The 16,679-nt window shown below is 36.0% G+C and overlaps 1 long non-coding RNA gene across 2 annotated transcripts in view; it reads left to right on the forward strand.

Moving 5' to 3' along the window:
• LOC121479722 overlaps positions 1-14,692 on the forward strand; it is a 90,580-nt gene extending 75,888 nt beyond the window's left edge. For both annotated transcript variants that reach the window (XR_005984808.1, XR_005984809.1), the window contains one exon: positions 13,112-14,692. This is a non-coding gene — a long non-coding RNA (uncharacterized LOC121479722). The remainder of the gene's footprint in view (positions 1-13,111) is intronic.
• The last annotated feature ends 1,987 nt before the right edge of the window (positions 14,693-16,679 follow it).

The raw sequence follows: 16,679 nt of genomic DNA on the forward strand, positions 1-16,679 counted from the left end.
ATTTAAGCATATAGAAGAATAAAACAGCTCTGAGAAGCACTTCTTTATGCCTAACACCTTGTCTCTATGTAGAATGCTTTCCTTAAGACTTATATCCAGAAGTGAAATTATAGAGTAAAAAGGGAATGAATATTTCCAAAGATCCTATTTTATTGGCTCAAATTGCTTTCCAAACACGTACAATTTATATTGCAACTGGGAATGTATGCGAGTGGTCACTTCATTCATTCTTTACAGGCTCTGGTTACATATTTTTTTCTCCCTAATTTCATATCACCAGTCATCAAACCATTATTTTATTATATTTTTAGAGAAGCTGACCATTTTTACAAATATTAGTTTATATTATGATTTTCTGTGAATTTCTTTTTGTGTCCTTTGATCATTACTATATTGGGGTCTTAATACTTTTCATCTTTCTTATAGCTCTTTATTTAATAAAGACATTAACTCTCACATTTGCTGCAAATATGTTCCCTCTTAGTTTATGTTTTGAATGTTTTGTCTATAGACTTAAAATTTTTTATGTAATCAAATCCATTTATCTTTTTAAGTTTTACTTTTATTAAATTTAAGTTCAAAAGAATACTTTTTCACTACCTGTCTGCTCCCCAACTCCACCCAAACATTTAATCATATTCACTTCCATATTATATTCCAAGATTTTGTGTTTTAAAATATTTTGTGTGTAAATGTTTTTACATAAACACTTTAGTACATATGGGATTTTATTCCAGTGTATGAAGTAAGTGAAGAACCTGTAATTTTTTTTCTAAAATTTTAACCAAATGTCCCCAAGCCATATCTGGAACATTTCTTTTCTTTTCCATTTATTTGGGACTCTTTGTTAATCATATTTTCAATTCTCAAATATATTGGGATTTGTTGTTGGACCGTCAATTATGTCTCACTGATCTGTGGCCATTTTTGTGTCAGTAGTCAATATTTAGTACATTTAAATTTTATAATATGTTTAAGATTTGGAGCAAGGTTATAGTTATTTTAGACAGCTTGCAAAAAGAACTTCTGTAGCAGGCAATTGAAATAAATTTATGCATTTAATGGGAATAGAGGAGTTGCCCTGTTTGAAAATATGCTGTTCTTTCTTCCAAAGCATAAAAGATCTTATGGGTTCCATTTCTATTAATGTTATTCTTGGATTTCTAGCTATTCATGGATTTTAGAAATTTATTTTTGTGGGTATTGTTACTGTAGCCTCTTTTTTTCCATTACATTTTAATTGATTGTTTCAGTTCTATAAAAAGACTGTAAAATTTTATATGTTGATTTTGAATTGGCCCCATTTCACAAAATGAATTTTAGAAGTTTTTCCTGTTAATTATTTTTCCAGGTATATAAGCATATCACCTGAAAATAATAAGTTTGCCTCTCCCTATCGATATTTTTCCGTTTCTTTACTTTGCATCTTATAGCATTTTCCAGACCTTTCATATTAAAAATGACAGTGGTTTTTAGCATTACTTTGTTTCTAATTTTAGTTAAATGACTAAGTTTTTACCACTAGTATTTTATTGACTACTGGTTTGAAATAAATATTGCATATCATTCAAAGGGAACATCCAACTATTCTGATATTTTAAAAATGACTTTTGAATTAGAGATAGATTTGGAGTTTCATCAGGTAATTTTCCTAAATCTTCTATAAATCTTTTCTATAAGGATGACCTCACAGAAAAATTCAACCTGCTGATATGAGATGACATATTATTTATCTCAATTCTCAGTCATTCATGAATGTCTAAAATAAACATTTCTTGGTCATGACAGATTATATTTTTACATTAAGCATTTTGTTGGGGGTTTTTCACATCTCTATTAATAAGTGCAATTGGTTTATAGTTTTATTTGGTGTTTATTTTTGTTAGATTTAATTTCAGAAAAATATTTGCTTGGTAAAATGAAGTGGAAGCATGTCATCTTTTTATGTTTCCTGAAAATATTTATGTAGCATAGAACTTATCTCTTCCCTGGCAATTTGAAATAATTTTATCCCTAAAACCACCTAGACATGGAGCCCTTTGTGGCAAGTATTTCTTTGATGTTGTTCCCATTTCTTTTCTCTGATATTGGTCTATGCATCCTTTCTGTTTTCGTTTTTTCTTTGTGGTTTCTATTTTCCTCAAAAATAATGGTTTAAGTTTTAAGATTCACTTAATAATAAAATTATTTGTAGAAGTTATTCATATGTTTAGTGTTTAAGTGTTATGTGCTTTAGTTTATATATATTTAAATATCTCTTGTGTTTGCTTTTTTATTTTTCCCGATAGATTTGCTAATAGTTTATTTGAAATAAAAACATTCATTTATTTTGTTTACTTGTTAATATTTACTCATTTCAATATAATCATCTCTATTTCATCACTGTCAATTATCTCCATCTGCTTTCCTTAGCATTGTTCATTCCAACAGCTTGAATTAAATGCTTATGTTGTTTATTTTTTCACCTCTTTTCAGATAAAAGACTATATTTGTGTTTTAATTATCTAAGTTGTGTGCTATTCTGGTTGTTATTTTTACTTGAATCAATAATTAACTGTTTTCCATAGCTTTGGCTGGCATTTTTGTTATTGTTGGCTTGAATTTTTATCTATAACATCTACTTTTTATGTTATTATCCGAAAATGTATAGTGCCAATTTTCCTCAAAATGTATAGTGCACATTTTCCTCTTTCTTAGAATTATTTTAGAGTTTTTCATAAACATAAACTCAATTACAAATGTTGGCGATGGTGTATTTTTTCAATTTATAACATTTGATACACATTCTATATCTTTTTTTAGATTAAATAAGTTAAATATAAATAAATATATATATAAATATAAATAAATATATTCTGTATCTTTAACTCATTTCACTTGTCTCTCATTCTACCATAATTGACTAAGAAGACTGAGCTTAACTTTCTACAAGTATGTTTTGTCGGTTTCTTCTTGCCTTTCAAACTTGTTTGAACCACTATTGGTGCTTTAAGGTTCTCCATCATCATACTTTTTGGGCATTTTCTATCTCTATAAAATGATCTTGTTTATCCCATTTAATGTTTTCCCTCTGTAAATTCTTCCTTGACTAGTACTTCTCTAGCCACTCTTGCATGTATTCATGAATACATGTATTCTATATAACTTCTTGTTCTTGCTAATCTTGTCACTTTTTACCTTTTTGTTTCTATATTTCCTTGACCTTGTATTTATCTTTTAACATGCAGTCTGTTTTGACTTTTACCTTTAAAAATTTGCACAGCAGAGAACATTAGTTTGAAGCTATTTTGGTATACTCATGATTTCTTAAAACTGTGGACATTAAATTATAAAAACAGAAAACTTGGAAATTCAATTCGGAAAAACTTTAACATTTAATTTCCTGATCATTTACAAGTAAGATAAGACCACCCACAAAACTAGGTGAGTGCTCAACATCAAAGCTATTTTCTACCCCAAATTCACCATTCTTTTTTTTTATTGGAGTTCAATTTGCCAACATATAGCATAACACCCAGTGCTCATCCCGCCAAGTGCCCCCCTCAGTGCCCATCACCCAGTCACCCCAACCACCCACCCACTTCCCCTTCCACTACCCCTTGTTCATTTCCCAGAGTTAGGAGTCTCTCATATTTTGTCACCCTCACTGATATTTTCACTCATTTTCTCTCCTCTCCCTTTATTCCCTTTCACTAATTTTATATTATGCTGAGTGAAATAAATCAATCAGAAAAAGACAAATTCACCATTCTTAAACTCCACAGCCCCAGTTGCTTCTGGCATTCCTCCTACCCCTCTGGCCATTTCTTGGTTTCCTTAGCCAGCATCTTGTCCTATCCAGAATGTCGAAGCGAGAATCCTAAGGCCTAAGTGTTGGGCCCTTTCTCTGTAGGGAGTGATAGATGAGCTGAATGATGTAGGCAAGAGTGAGTCTGGCGAACATGTGGCAATGATTTCATCCAATCCTGTGGCATCAGATACCACCCATCTGTAGACATTTCTAAACCATACCAAGAAGTCTCAGGGGATTTCTTCACACCTCATTTTCCTTTGCTCCACAAATACAGTCCGTTAGCCAACTCTAGATTCTTCATCCGTTTTAGAGCAGAATCAGGAGCCTATCTGCACTGAGATCCAATCCACTTTAGCTCATTGCTTGCCTGACCTATTATAATGGTCTCCTCACTGGCATATCTGTCTTCACTCTCACTCCACCTGCTACCCAATAGTGATCTTTGCAAATTAGACATCAAATTATATCAATCTCTGGCTAGAAATTATTCAGTGGTTTCTCATTACACTCAAAATAATATCCAAATATTTCAACATAAACAAAAATACCTTTCATGATTTGGCTTCTGCCTACCTCAACCAACCCATCTTGTACCATATTCCATTTTGCCTGCATTGGTCTCCTTTTAGTTTCTTTAATGCTCTGAGTTCTTCCACAGGATTCTTATACACCATGCCCTCTGCCTGAAATGTTCTTTCTAGATTCTTCACGAGACTGATTCTTCTCCCTCGGGTCACAGGTCATCTGTCACTTCTTCAGAGAGGCCTTTCCTGATTACAGAATGTAGAATATGCCTCACATGTCACATCTTTCTTCTCTCTCATACTAACAACTTGCCAATATATATTTACTCATGTGTTTATTTGTTTAATGGTCGGTAACTTTTAAGATGGTTACCAATGATTCTTCGCCTCCTGGTTTCATGCCCTTGAGTATGCTTTGGACTAGTGACTTGCTTCTAACCAATATAATATGGCAAAAAGATTGAGGGGTTACTTTGATATCAGGTTATTTTGATTTCTGTTCTGTTCTCTGGCTGGCTCACTCTGAGAGAAGCCATCTGTCATGTAAATTTCCCTTTGGAGGATCCAATGGCAAGAAATTGAGGGAGGCCTCCAGCCAACAGTCAGCAAGGAACTGAGGCCCTCTGTCCAACTCTTCATGAGGCGCTGAATCCTGCCAACAGCCACCTGAGCTACTCATCTCTCCCTCAACATGTCCGGAAGGAGGTTTGGGAAAAGCTAGCCAGTCTTTACCACAGTAAGGCTGGCTTACTTACTTTTCCATTCTTGTTTTTTGTGACTACTCCCTCATACAAAAACTATTCTCCAGCCAGTGTACTAGTAGTTCATATTTAATTACCTGATAAATAAATATTTACAGAATGCCTCCTATGTTCCAGTTGTTGAGTTAGGCATCAGAATAAAACAATGTGCAAAATATCCTACCCCTATCTGGGTGGAATTTATGATGTAGAGAAGTAGAGACATTGTCAATGTATGAAATGTCAAATTGTGATTAGTGTTATGGAGGAAAATAAAGGAATGAAAGGAGGGAGTGTCAGGGTAGAGTTACGGGTCACTATTTTATTTTGAGTATGGTTAAGACAATTCTCCTTGAGAAGGTGACATTTGAACAGAGACCCCCAAATGAGAGGGGGAGAGTGTCACTCAGCTCTCAGGGGAAACATGTTTCAGGCAGAGGAAAAGCATATATACAACCCTTGAAGCAGGCATATTTGAACCCAGAAAAAAATATATCAAATTCTAGATAATTACCAAAGGTAGAGCTGATAAAACTTGCTTATAGGTTGTATGCAGGATGTGAGAGAGTGAGGAACTTAAAATGCTTCCAAGGTTTTGGGTTGAGAAACTGGATTAATCAATTGCCTTATAACTGAGGCCGGGGAGACAGTGTTTTTTTTTTTTTTTTTTTTGAGAGAGAATAGGGGTGAAAACGGGAGGTTTTTGTACTCATGTTCCAGGAACATGTGTTATCTTTTGCTTTGGGCCTTTGCATACATTGATTGATCTTTTTAGAATGTCCTCTCACCCACTCCTTGCCAGGGGATACTATCCTCAGTGTTGGCATCACCTCCTCCAGGGACCTCCTGCTCTAGCAGGGTCTCAAGGAGAGAGCCTAATGAAACTGTTTTCTTACATTCCCTCCTAGAGAACAGGGATAGAGCAGGAATTCTACTTGATTATTTCCTATGAAAATCTGAATTAGAGGAAAACTTTATCACCCAACCTGTAGGATATTGTCCATCCCTGCCAACTTGTGCTGAAGGATTTGTTCATTTGCATCTTGCTGATCTTTTTCTGTTTGTTCATTCTTGAATAATAAAGAAGAGTTAGGCTGTATGCCTCTCATGTTTTCTAACCATCTGCTAAATTGCTGGTGAGTTTGAAAAGCCTTTCACCATATTTATTAGTCATTTTTAATTTTTTGTTAATTTTCTAATTCTATTCAGTTTTTTGTTTCTATGCTCTATTGACTATCTAGAGCTCTTTATATATTAAAAAAATTAACATTTCAAAAAATTAAATGTAACCGAATTATTTCTAGAATTTAGAGTCCCTGTTAAATTTGCTATTTCTCATTTAGATATCTACCATTCCCAAGAAACCTGTTTCAAAGACAGACACCTCATTTAGGCCAATGAGATTTACATTTTATTCTGGTAATACTCACACTATGATTTTTTTCTAAAAAGCCAGTGTGTATGCAAATGTAATCATTAGAGCTGAATAATAAAGGCATCAGTATAGTTCTCTTATTACTTGATTCCATACAGCATTATAACTTATTGAAAGAGAAATATTAAGCTTGGAAATTAAAATTTAGACTGTGGAATTCTTACCAACAGCTCCATTCTTTAGAATTGCAAGGTTTAGAAAATAACATTCAATGAATAATTGTAAAATAAAGACTTTAAAATTTTGTTTCTACTTTTCCTTTAAATTTTCTCTCCCTGGCAGCATACATCCATTTTTAGAATAACGATGAGACTAATCCTATAAAATGAACAGGTTAGGTCAAAATAATATAGAAATAAACTAGCTTCTCTCCCTCACCCCCCGCCTCTCTCTCTCTCTCTCTCTCTCTCACACACACACACACACACACACACACACACATATTCTTTTTTCACAAGTGTGTCATGAGCACATATTGGGTAGACTGTTATTTGGACCCCTCTTATCTTTGTTTGTTGTTGTTGTTTTTTTTCTTAGAGGCAATCTTAGTGACTTCGGTATCTTTTACTTCAGTGTCATTGAACTTGTCATTAAATCCCAACGAACAGGCTAGAAGAAGTCAGGAAAAGCAGAAAGGTTAAGTTGAAAGAATCTAAAAGACAAGAGAGGTGAAATCTAGGCTTCAGTTACAAATTTGCATTAACTGTCCTGTAAAAGGAACTATTTATACACTCTGCTGCAAATTTCCTATCTATAGAGGTAGTAGCTACCTCAGGGGTTGGTCCGAGATCAAATATGCAAACCTCTAGAAAATATTAAAGACAGTTGAATGCAAATTTTATTACTTTCATTATTTAAAAATTTAATTTATAGTGATATATTTAAAATCTGTGCCAAAAAATTAAGCAATTCAGAAAAGAATGAGTTACATAAATCAAGACGTAAGTATTCCCCGATCCTCCTATTTCCCAGTGGGAAACCAGAGAAAGATTTTTATACTATGGGTTAGGCACAAGCTCCTTTTTGATTCTTTTTGCAAAAGTCTGGTCTGGGGATCACTTAAACATTGTTGGTGGGTCATTTATTGGCTTTTCATTTATATTCTCTCTTTGTAACTTTGTAAAGTCCTATGAACAAAAGGATATATAAATAATAGATAATTATGTAATTATATTCTGCTTTTAAAATTTTGTGTCCTTTGAAGGAGTTGGGAAAATGACCAGGGCCGTGTATTTTCTGTGTGAGGCTAAGAGAACACATCCTGGAGCACTCTTACTTGGCCTACAAATCCCTCACTAGTAAAGCCCAGTTTTCTGCTTTAAGGAGGTATCTGTCTACTTAGTTCAGGCTGAAGTAGTCAGCAGGACTTTGTCATAATTATAAATTAACTTTTTAAATCTGATTATGTGAGAAAGTGGAAGAAGATAATCTCTCACTTTGGGTTAGTCTTGAATCAAAGCCAAAATTTTAGGTTCAAGATTCCTTGCATGAGATAACTATTAATATAGGCATGTAAGGAAAAAAAAATCATAGCAATCACAGGCTGAGATGCATTTTGGTTAAAATAAGGAACTCAGTGGTATAGGGTGGGCATCAGTGGGTTTGGATGGCAGTAACTGATGTTGATATTTAAAAAGAATGTTTTGATCAACAATTAATTAATAATTTGCATTTTTGTTGATAACAATGATTTTCTTTGTATTTCACCTTGACCTGGAAGGTTGTAATTTTTCTTTTTTTTTGGAAACATATACAAAGTGAAAAGATTGCTTGCAAGGAAAATGAATATCCAAGGAAATTCATCTAAAAATGTCTAGATAATTTCAAATAAAAATTAAATCTACCAAATTAAAAGATTGGTAGGAAATATTTTCTTATTGTTCTGTTTTATTTTTATAATTTAGGGGTAAATATGCCAGTTCAAGAGGTAGGTTCATTTCAGTGTAAAGCATGGGGCTAAGCACCATAGAAAATACAAAGGGTGAATACCAAGAATTACTTGCATTGAGTTGCATTTATGGCTTACTGTGTACTTTAATACTTATTATTCATTTTGATCTTTCATCCACCTTGGAAGGAATCACTCTCAGGTATTATCATCTTTTTTGGACACAGAGAAGGAAACAAGACCAGATACCATAGTTGCCTTGGCCAAGGTCAAAGAGCTAGTTTGACCAGACAGTATCTCAAGTGAATTAATAATGCTGTAAAGAGGACCCTGACAAAAGAAAGAGTTCCAGCTGGCAGAAATGAAGATACTAAATAAGGGCCATGAGAATGGTTTAAATGACAAAGACTTGGCATTTCAGGTGGTGGAAATGGTGTGAAATAAAAGCACGGGTTGTGAAAATCAGGATGCTGGATAATAGCTCTAGATTTATAAGAGGATGGGGAGCCACTGAGTGTTTTTGTGGTAGCTTCTTGTTTATACAATGAGACTCAGTCTGCCATGGTTCAAATCTCAGTTCCACTACTTTCCAAATTGTTTGATCTTGGGTTTTATCTAAACCTTGGGTTCCTCAACAGTAAAATGGGTATTAGGGTCACTACTTCCAGAGATTATTGTGAGGATTTAAATGGGTAAAGTGCATGTGCCTGGAACAGAGCACCTGAAAATAATTATTCGCCATCACTATGACCTGATCAGAGGTACACTTTAGGACAGCTATTATGGTAAGAATGGCCAATAGTCAGGAGTGGTGGGGAAATAACTGGAGGAGGGAGTCAAATTTAAGTTCAAACAGCAAGTTGGAGCCTACACCAAGAGTCCAAGTGAGCTCCAGTGAGGGCTTGACTTGGAACATCAGCATCAGGAATGTCAAGTGTCAAATATTTTAATATCTTCTATAGATGAGAAATAAAATGTGATGTGTGTGTTTTTAAATTGTCCCCAAATTAAGCTTTTCTCTGTTGACTGGCTAGGTTTAAAAAGTTTGATGGTCAAATTTATAATGGTTTGTTCCAGTCCCCAAATCCTATAAATACACCAGATAATTCTAGCCTTCACACCTGTTTAAACAACAACAGAGATAAAACGAACTAGCGGAAAGACCACCCCTTTCCTTTCCTTAATGAGGTTCCATTGATTTTTGCAAACAAATGAAAGACAATAAATTGCCCCAAATGCCCTTTTTTTTCACAGCCAGGTTATAGGACTGATTCGGGTGTTCCCAGCCTACTCAAGGCCATCAGGCCTCACAGCTGGACCATAAAATGCTTTTGCAGCTCTGAGGATATACCCCAACATCTCTTTGTTCCCAACAGAGCTTTGAGCATTTGGGAGTTTATCCTGTCAGTCTCAAGACTAATATTTCTTTTGTTTGTTTCATAGGCCCATAACCAAAAATCTCTAACAAGTCACAAAGAAGCTCATGAAGAGGTCAGAGGTTGCCCAAAAGGCATTTGATTTCTGTCCCAGGAACTCTGCACAGACCTGAGATCTGGGCTACAGTAAAATCTTTAGCAACTTGTCATTTCTACAAGAGTAGGGAGTTTGCTTCCTTCCATGGCTTCTGCTATGTATGCTTACTTCTGCTCCAAAGACTGAGATCTAGTGCTGAGCTGCTCAATGTGGAGTCATGAGCAACATGTGGTTGCTGAGCACCTGAAATGTGGCAAGAGTTGAAATGTGTAAGTGTAAAATACACACCGGGTTTCAGAGGCTCAGTATGAAAGAAAAAAGAAAATATCTCAATATGTTTGTATTGATTACATTTTGAAATGATAATATTATAAAATTAGTTTCGCTGGTCTTTTTTTTACTTTTTCTTTTTTTTTTTTTTTTTTTAATTTTTATTTATTTATGATAGTCACACACACACACAGAGAGAGAGAGAGAGAGAGAGAGAGAGAGAGAGAGAGAGAGGCAGAGACACAGGCAGAGGGAGAAACAGGCTCCATGCACCGGGAGCCCGATGTGGGATTCGATCCTGGGTCTCCAGGATCGTGCCCTGGGCCAAAGGCAGGCGCTAAACCGCTGCGCCACCCAGGGATCCCTTTTTTACTTTTTCTAATGTGACTACTAGACTGCTTAAAATTACATATGTGGCTCATATGGTACTTCTTTTGAAAAGTACTATTAAATGAGGAGGATGCCATTAGGCCTGCAGATTCTCCTGATAGATTCAAAGCATTGGGTAATTCCTGATTATCTTGTATATTTGTCCTGCAATTTGTCTTTTAAATTTGACTCTAGCGCAAGATGGAGTCCATTTTGTCTTAATTAGAGGAGCCACACTAGGTAGACGATGAACAAATAAAGGCAGAAGGGGGAAAAGGGAAGAAAAAATGTACTTTATAGGGAAATTTCTACTCAGAACACAGGATATATGTTGTTTTTGCCATTTTTACAGAGGAAGAAATAGTGGCTCAGAGGGATTAGGTGATTTTCCAAAGTAACAACACTCTTCATATCCATCAGAGGGTTCAAAACATCTAATGAACTCCAAAGCACAAACTGTCTCTACATCATACATCATAGAAGCGTCTCTTCTACGGACAACTTTTGAGAAAATTTAACAGTAACAATGATTTTGGAGATATTTCTTTTATTAATCACATATGTCCTTGTTTATGATTTATGCTTGTGCTGGTGCTTATCTGCCAAGTTATTTTAATACTGGTTAGAAAGTGTGGAAGAAACTTTATTCATGGAACCATGCTTCTATTCATGAGAGCTCAGTAAGTATTCTGTGGGCCCTCTTCTTTCTCTTCCGGTTGTTGTGTAATCTTAAATAACCACATTTGCAACATGGAGTTAATGACACAGATCTCATGGGGCTCTTGAGGGGTAAGAGAAGGCTACGTGGGAGAAAGTAGAACGTACACTTGCCAGAGTTGGCCTCTTCAAACCTTCCTCCCACCCCTGGAACGGACATAAGATAGTGATGTCACTGCTACATTTATATTATATCGCCAGACATTTGGGGCCACTTATCCTCTCTGTAAATGAGACACAATATGAAAAACCTAGAAATTATGAGGACTTTATGGGTTGCCTACTTTATCGCTCTCTTAACGCAGGACTGTTTTTCAGGAACCACAGACAAGTCTCATAAAGTTTCCTTTCAATAATGTATTCCAGCCTCTTTGATCTTTTTACTCAAGGAATTTTTCCCCTTCTGCTAACGCAAATTTCCTCATTAGTTATTTTGGATGAAAATGAGAAAGATATAGGAAGATTACTATCACCTCATAACTTTCTCTTCTCTAGGCTAAGATAGCCTGTGGCCATTAACTGTCTCCTTTTCTTCATATTCACTGCTGTCTCCTGAAACCCATTTGTATGAATTTCTATTCAAATGGCTCATATTTACTAAGTAGGAATTCTGATTGTAGAGGGATGCATTACTGCCGCTATTTTAGAGAAATCTTTCTAAAATTTCTAAAATCTAGAAATTCTTTTCTAAAAAAGAAATCTTTCTCCTTTACAGTCAGTATGTATTTTTTTTCTTTCTTGCTTTCAACTAGACTCAAGGAGAATGATTTAAAGAGTTTTGGGATAATACTTTGTTGCTTGCTGCTGTTGACTCAGGTTCTCATTTTAACATTTGAGACTAAAAGTAAGATAAAAGATAGTGGGGGCAAGAGAGTCAACAGAAAAGGTGCGTTTGTTCATCAGGACCTGACATGGAGTCAGTGTATTGTATAGGTAGCAGTAGCACTGAACTTTAAAAATCAGAGTGTTGCATTAGGTCCTTTGGACTATGAGGAGACTGCCCCTACAAATTTACTCTCACTATGGGGGTTGAAGACATCACCAAGGTGAATGTGTTAATACAAAAAGAGCAAAATGTAGTGAAAATGAGAATGACATTTCTCAATATTTAATTACTGATCTACTATCAAGATACTTCTCCTGTTCTTAAATCTCCATATGTTTAGAGATTTTAGTTTATAGGAGACACAGCAATAGTACCATGGAACTGGAAGTTGAGACTGCCACCTGGCCACTTGGGGTACCACTGGAACAGCATGTAGAAATGGATATATTTCTATAATGGATATATTTCAGATTAAAGCTGATTATCAAGGGAAATTGACTTGGTCTGATACAGTGGTACAAGGATGAACTGGATTGCAACTTGGAAGATTCTCTGAATGTGCTACTCAGTTTTCTTGTGATCTGTAGCAAAATAATATAGACCACACTGGTAATGACACAAACCCTTCAGGTATAAACATGTGGGTTCAACAGACAAAGAACCAAGACATTTGATAAGGTTAGAGAGAATTTAAAATAGCAGTGGAAGAAGGATATTATAAACACCAACTACAACCATGTGAGTGGTTTCACAAACAAGGGTCACAGAAGTCATGTGTATTATTTCCTTGCTTTGATACAAATATATGTATTTTTATTAACCAATCTTTTCCTCTGCTCAATTCTCATATAATATAAAGCTTGTTAGCAATGACTAACCTCGTATAAGTAATAAACTACATGATATCAAAGGGAGAGCATGAATTGATAGCAGAGAGGTAACTATCATCCAGAGATAAATAAAATAATATGAGATTTTGTGTTTCGTCTTTTGTGGAGGTCAGCATGTTGAGGTGACCCAAACACTAACTCTTCCAAGGCTGGTAACCGTATTTCTAATAATTCACTTCTCCGTAGGTTCTGGTGTAAGACTTTGCCAATGAGAAGTATTGCTGGGAGTTTTGGAAGTTGGAAATAGAGCAGAAGCTACTCTTCTTGGGAGGACATGGTAGGAGAATGTTGACAGATGTTGACAGATGTGGAAGCTCTATGGACATCTCCAGGTGTCTCATTTCATCGCTGTGACCGCTAGACACGTGTCTCCATGATCCCCTTCTCCACAGTCATGGAAGCCAAGTTTGATAGCTTCCTGACCTTCTCAGTGACTCTGACTTGGCCACCTTCTCCAGTGCTGTGGGCTAAATTCATAAGTAATGACTTCTCCAGTATTCAAGCTGCTGCTTTTTCATGTGTTTCCTGCCCAGTTCTTCCCACATTCACAAAACCTCTAATTCCTCTATCATTAATATCACTTTATTTTCAACACAGGTAATGGCTCTGTTTCCCTAACTGAACCCAAACAATAGTATATGATCCAGTGATCATTGTGCTGTATAACTCATGATTTCCTTTTTTTTTTTTTGATTCCTTCAAATTTAATTGCCATAATCTTAGGGCCTAATTTTTTATTATAATCATTATGCTTATAACATATTGATGTCATATTTTTGGAAAAGTAGACAAACATAAGGGAATATTGTGAGACTGATTAAAGTGATATGATCATTTAACTCTTTATGACTCTGTGAAAAGTGACAATGGAACACATACCAGTATTTTATACTCACAGTTTGCTTCCAGGTAAGATAATGTTCAATGGGTAATAGTCCTGCTGATGGTGACACCAAAAACAACTGTGTGGATACTAAAGAAATAGACCTTTATTTGACATTTGAGTACATAGTGATAAATATTTTGATGCTTTTAATGTTTTAGAGTTTTGACATTTTGCAGATAAAATGCAAAAATGATTCATTAAGCTTTTAAACTTTTTGTTCAGATGTTTGTCATAGTGCTCTTAAGATAGAATGGAAACAACCTAACTGCCATTTGTTTTCATTTCTACATTAATGCAAAAGATATGTAATTAAATAGTCTAAGTGCTGAGCCACTAAATTAAGTACTGGTTCTGTAATTCAGACAATTTCATCAAATGCTCTTGCTGTTTCTGGACTTACATCAAATCACTTTGGTCTAATGCCAGTTTCATGGATTTCATGGCACGAGAATGATTAGTGAAAATGTAATTAAACATGAATTATTTCCCATTACAGTTTTGTAAAATAAAGCATATTTAGGTGTGAGTTGGCAGTAAAATATAAATAAATATGTTCCTAAACACAAACCTCCCCCAAGTCAGCAAGGAGATACTTACTGGTTTTGCTAAATATGTCTATGGTATCAGGGTAATTTCAGCTCCAAGTGACTACACATCTAATTGAACCTGACTGAAACAATGAAGATAATTTAGTATTTCAGAAAACATAGATTCTGAAATTACCAAGAACCAAAGTAAACTAAGTTTTAGACTTGTTTTAAAAATGTATGGGCAAAAAAAATAAATAAATAAAAATGTATGGGCAAGGAACAGCTGGATGGTGTGTCAGTTAAGCATCTGACTCTTGATCTCGGTTCAGGTCATGGTCTCGGGGTCATGAGATTGAGCCCCACATTGGCCTCTACACTCAGTGGGGAGTCTGCTTAAGATTCTGACTTCCTCTCCCCCTGCCCCTCCCACTTGTGCTCTCTCTCTAACATAACTGAATAGACCTTTTTTTTTTTTTTTTTTTTTTTTTTTAATTTTATTTATTTATGATAGTCATACAGAGAGAAAGAGAGAGGCAGAGACACAGGCAGAGGGAGAAGCAGGCTCCATGCGCTGGGAGCCTGATGTGGGATTCGATCCCGGGTCTCCAGGATCGCGCCCTGGGCCAAAGGCAGGCGCCAAACCGCTGCGCCACCCAGGGATCCCCTGAATAGACCTTTTTAAAGGTCTATTGGCAAAGCCCTCAATGACAGACACTCCAGCTACATTGGAGGAATAATTTGATAATGGATTAATCTGTTTGAGGGATCTGAACTTTTTAAGAGCAAGCTTTTATAATATTCTCTAAATTTCTGTTACTTCTGCATGTGTGCTCATATGTATGTTCATTTTTTAAAAAAGATTTTATTTATTTATTCATGAGAGACAGAGAGAGAGAGAGAGAGAGAGAGAGAGAGAGAGAGAGAGGCGGAGACACAGGCAGAGGGAGAAGCAGGCTCCATGCAGGGAGCCCGATGTGGGACTTGATCCTGGGACTCTAGGATCATGCCCTGGGCCGAAGGCAGATGCTCAACTACTGAGCCACCTAGGCGTCCCCACATGTGTGTTCAATAAAAATAGATTTGTACAGAAAAATCTCTGTTTCATTTATTCTATCTGGTGAAAGGAGATTTACCATATGTCAAAGTTGCAATCAGAAAAATCTCAGGATTGGAGTGAATCTTAACATTCATCTACTGAGTGAATTTTATATATATTTCATATATATATAATTTTATATATATCTTATATTCAGAGAATCAAAGTGTAATAAATAATATCTGAGATAAATTATATCAAATATTTAATTTTTGTTGTCGGCAATAGAGTACTTAAAAGTCTTCCTTCAAGTCTTATTGTGATTGCCAGTCATCATACTATAAAAATGCAAAAGTTTCAGTTAATGATGTGTAGGTAGTAGAATGTTCTACTAAAGTGGTACCCTGACTGGTCTTCAGGGTTAACTCACTTCAAGCTTATCACTCATTTTTTTTTTTAAGATTTTATTTACTTATTCATGAGAAACATAGAGAGGAGAGAGAGAGGCAAAGACACAGGCAGAGGGAGAAGCAGGCTCCATGCAGGGAGCCCGATGTAGGACTTGATCCCAGGACTCCAGGATCACACCCTGGACTGAAGGCAAACGCTCAACCGCTGAGCCACCCAGGCATCCTAAGCTTATCATTCATTGCTCGCTGACCTAAATTCCATAGTTTGTAGCAGAACTAACATACTTCCCTTGAGATCCTGCAGACCACTAGCCTTAAGGAACAAAGGACCAGACTGTCAGCCTGCACTCAAAAACAGCCTCCTCTAACCCTGGTATCTTCAATAAGAGTCCCCTGGGAGTCTTGATTACTGGGCAGAGCAGAGAAATCTGGAAGCCTCACAAGGCAAATGATTAACTGCTGAGCACCAGCTTTCCCTGCATGTTGCCCCTTCACTAGTTCCCATGTTTTCCCTTTTAAATGTCTCCTGCTTCACCTGGACTCAAAAAAAAAGGTCTTTGAGAAGCTGGTCTGCCATCTTCCCATGTTGCTGGCTTCCTGAATAAATGAATAAAACCACCTTTCCTTTCCCACCAATGCCTATCTCTGTTTAAGGTTGGCTTTCGAGCAGCGAGCAGCTGAACCTGAGTTTGGAACCACTCCTCTGCTGGGTGACAGTGTAAGCTTTCTCCTTCCATAAGTCTAAATTATCGTTATTTAAGTGTTCCAGGGAAACCATAACCCTAGGCCTTTGCTGGCACTCGTAATCTGCCAAATGCCAAGTCACCAGAGAAATTTGCTGACTTGCTAACCTGGTCCTAAGGATGCACTACTCTACGTAGTGCTAGAAAAC

This window comes from Vulpes lagopus, chromosome 21 (genome assembly GCF_018345385.1).
Source record: "Vulpes lagopus strain Blue_001 chromosome 21, ASM1834538v1, whole genome shotgun sequence".
Taxonomy (NCBI): Eukaryota; Metazoa; Chordata; class Mammalia; order Carnivora; family Canidae; genus Vulpes; species Vulpes lagopus.